The following is a 4356-nucleotide window of genomic DNA, read 5'->3' on the forward strand; positions in this document are numbered from 1 at the left end:
AAACGGAGCGAAAATCTGCATTTATACCATCACGGACGTTAGTTTAATAGCGTTTAACGATGGATCCACGGTACAGAATGCAAAAATATGATTGTTAAAATTTTCGACTAATCGGTTCTAAGAGGCGAAGCAATACGCCGCTGGGACTTTGAAATATTTCGGAGTGCACCTAAAGTTCGTTATTTTGGCTAAACGGAGCGAAAATCTGCATTTATACCATCACGGACGTTAGTTTAATAGCGTTTAACGATGGATCCACGGTACAGAATGCAAAAATATGATTGTTAAAATTTTCGACTAATCGGTTCTAAGAGGCGAAGCAATACGCCGCTGGGACTTTGAAATATTTCGGAGCGCACCTAAAGTTCGTTATTTTGGCTAAACGGAGCGAAAATCTGCATTTATACCATCACGGACGTTAGTTTAATAGCGTTTAACGATGGATCCACGGTACAGAATGCAAAAATATGATTGTTAAAATTTTCGACTAATCGGTTCTAAGAGGCGAAGCAATACGCCGCTGGGACTTTGAAATATTTCGGAGCGCACCTAAAGTTCGTTATTTTGGCTAAACGGAGCGAAAATCTGCATTTATACCATCACGGACGCTAGTTTAATAGCGTTTAACGATCGATCCACGGTACAGAATGCAAAAATATGATTGTTAAAATTTTCGACTAATCGGTTCTAAGAGGCGAAGCAATACGCCGCTGGGACTTTGAAATATTTCGGAGCGCACCTATAGTTCGTTATTTTGGCTAAACGGAGCGAAAATCTGCATTTATACCATCACGGACGTTAGTTTAATAGCGTTTAACGATGGATCCACGGTACAGAATGCAAAAATATGATTGTTAAAATTTTCGACTAATCGGTTCTAAGAGGCGAAGCAATACGCCGCTGGGACTTTGAAATATTTCGGAGCGCACCTAAAGTTCGTTATTTTGGCTAAACGGAGCGAAAATCTGCATTTATACCATCACGGACGTTACTTTAATAGCGTTTAACGATGGATCCACGGTACAGAATGCAAAAATATGATTGTTAAAATTTTCGACTAATCGGTTCTAAGAGGCGAAGCAATACGCCGCTGGGACTTTGAAATATTTCGGAGCGCACCTAAAGTTCGTTATTTTGGCTAAACGGAGCGAAAATCTGCATTTATACCATCACGGACGTTAGTTCAATAGCGTTTAACGATCGATCCACGGTACAGAATGCAAAAATATGATTGTTAAAATTTTCGACTAATCGGTTCTAAGAGGCGAAGCAATACGCCGCTGGGACTTTGAAATATTTCGGAGCGCACCTAAAGTTCGTTATTTTGGCTAAACGGAGCGAAAATCTGCATTTATACCATCACGGACGTTAGTTTAATAGCGTTTAACGATGGATCCACGGTACAGAATGCAAAAATATGATTGTTAAAATTTTCGACTTATCGGTTCTAAGAGGCGAAGCAATACGCCGCTGGGACTTTGAAATATTTCGGAGCGCACCTAAAGTTCGTTATTTTGGCTAAACGGAGCGAAAATCTGCATTTATACCATCACGGACGTTAGTTTAATAGCGTTTAACGATGGATCCACGGTACAGAATGCAAAAATATGATTGTTAAAATTTTCGACTAATCGGTTCTAAGAGGCGAAGCAATACGCCGCTGGGACTTTGAAATATTTCGGAGCGCACCTAAAGTTCGTTATTTTGGCTAAACGGAGCGAAAATCTGCATTTATACCATCACGGACGTTAGTTTAATAGCGTTTAACGATGGATCCACGGTACAGAATGCAAAAATATGATTGTTAAAATTTTCGACTAATCGGTTCTAAGAGGCGAAGCAATACGCCGCTGGGACTTTGAAATATTTCGGAGCGCACCTAAAGTTCGTTATTTTGGCTAAACGGAGCGAAAATCTGCATTTATACCATCACGGACGTTAGTTCAATAGCGTTTAACGATCGATCCACGGTACAGAATGCAAAAATATGATTGTTAAAATTTTCGACTAATCGGTTCTAAGAGGCGAAGCAATACGCCGCTGGGACTTTGAAATATTTCGGAGCGCACCTAAAGTTAGTTATTTTGGCTAAACGGAGCGAAAATCTGCATTTATACCATCACGGACGTTAGTTTAATAGCGTTTAACGATGGATCCACGGTACAGAATGCAAAAATATGATTGTTAAAATTTTCGACTAATCGGTTCTAAGAGGCGAAGCAATACGCCGCTGGGACTTTGAAATATTTCGGAGCGCACCTAAAGTTCGTTATTTTGGCTAAACGGAGCGAAAATCTGCATTTATACCATCACGGACGTTAGTTTAATAGCGTTTAACGATGGATCCACGGTACAGAATGCAAAAATATGATTGTTAAAATTTTCGACTAATCGGTTCTAAGAGGCGAAGCAATACGCCGCTGGGACTTTGAAATATTTCGGAGCGCACCTAAAGTTCGTTATTTTGGCTAAACGGAGCGAAAATCTGCATTTATACCATCACGGACGTTAGTTTAATAGCGTTTAACGATGGATCCACGGTACAGAATGCAAAAATATGATTGTTAAAATTTTCGACTAATCGGTTCTAAGAGGCGAAGCAATACGCCGCTGGGACTTTGAAATATTTCGGAGCGCACCTAAAGTTCGTTATTTTGGCTAAACGGAGCGAAAATCTGCATTTATACCATCACGGACGCTAGTTTAATAGCGTTTAACGATCGATCCACGGTACAGAATGCAAAAATATGATTGTTAAAATTTTCGACTAATCGGTTCTAAGAGGCGAAGCAATACGCCGCTGGGACTTTGAAATATTTCGGAGCGCACCTAAAGTTCGTTATTTTGGCTAAACGGAGCGAAAATCTGCATTTATACCATCACGGACGTTAGTTTAATAGCGTTTAACGATGGATCCACGGTACAGAATGCAAAAATATGATTGTTAAAATTTTCGACTTATCGGTTCTGGATCACTGAAAAATCAAAAAAAATTATTAATTTTGATTAATTAAATTACATATGTAGTTTTATATTGTTATAGTCTCGTATTTGTTAATGTTTTGTCGTAAGAAAATGCAAAAATATCGTTTTAATGTTTTCGTCTCATCGGTTCTGGATCGCTGAAAAATCAAAAAAAAATATTAATTTTGATTAATTAAATTACAAATGGAGTTTTATATTGCTATAGTCGCTTATTTGTTAATGTTTTACCGTAAGAAAATGCAAAAATATCGTTTTAATATTTTCATCTCATCGGTTCTGGGCGGTTTTAAAATTTTTTAAAATATTAATTAAACCCATGATTTACATGAGAATGTGAATTTATTATGTCCTGCATGTTAATTTATTAATTTTCATGTATAGAACGTTATAAAATGAAAGGATATGTTCGACGATATTTTCAGTCTAAGTTTTACCGTGCCGGCGGGATGGTACGCTCTCACGGCGGTTTGCACAGGCATACGCCTGGGCGTAAGCCCATGCGTCGCCGACCTAGCGGCCGGCCGTTCGGTATTTATAGGAAGGCACTTTCGGTTCGCTCGGACCGGTCGGGAGTAGCGTCGAGCGTGTGGCTCTTTTATGACTTCGGTTGAAAAGCAGTCTACCGCTCCTCGAGAATATACTTTCTCGACTATTCTCGTTCCGGTTTTCCGTTGCGGATTATTATTAATCTCCACACAGCATTACCACGGGTCGGTGTCTAAGACCGAATGGCCCATATGTGGTGAGCCTTGTAATATAAGGCTGGTGACCTGTATGCACTTATAAATGTTGCATACTTGTACAAACTGAGCATCAACTGTCTGTAACCAAAATTTGTTAAAACTGAAAAAGTTATAAGATTGTATAAAATTTTTGAACCAAGAAAGTAGTGTTAGACGAAAATTCGTTCTATCACTTTTAGAAGGGAGACTGTTTGGAAATATTTAAAGTATAAAATACACAAAAGTCCACTGAATTATGAACAAAATTACGTCCCTGAATTTAAGAAAAGTCAAGAGGTGTCAGAAATAAAATCCTCTCTGATACGTTCAGAGAGGAAAATAAGTATGGAGAGAGGAGTAAAAATGAAAGAAGTTTTAAGGCTGGGGAAACTTCTAAAGGAGAGAGATTCCAACATATCTAATATGTACATTTAAAGCAAGTCCAAGGAACTCTCTCCGTTAATGTTTGAAAAGGTGTGTGCAGATGGAGGAGAAATGTATAAAGTACAGAGACGAGGTTGGTGGGCCCGCTCTAATGATAAAGATTATAAAATTTGGTGGCAAAATGACCAGCATGATCACTGTACGCGCTTTCTCGATTTGTATAGCATGCCACTGTCCGCGCTATCTTTTATTATATTGTCCAGCG

Source organism: Osmia lignaria, unplaced genomic scaffold (genome assembly GCF_051020975.1).
Source record: "Osmia lignaria lignaria isolate PbOS001 unplaced genomic scaffold, iyOsmLign1 scaffold0007, whole genome shotgun sequence".
NCBI lineage: Eukaryota > Metazoa > Arthropoda > Insecta > Hymenoptera > Megachilidae > Osmia > Osmia lignaria.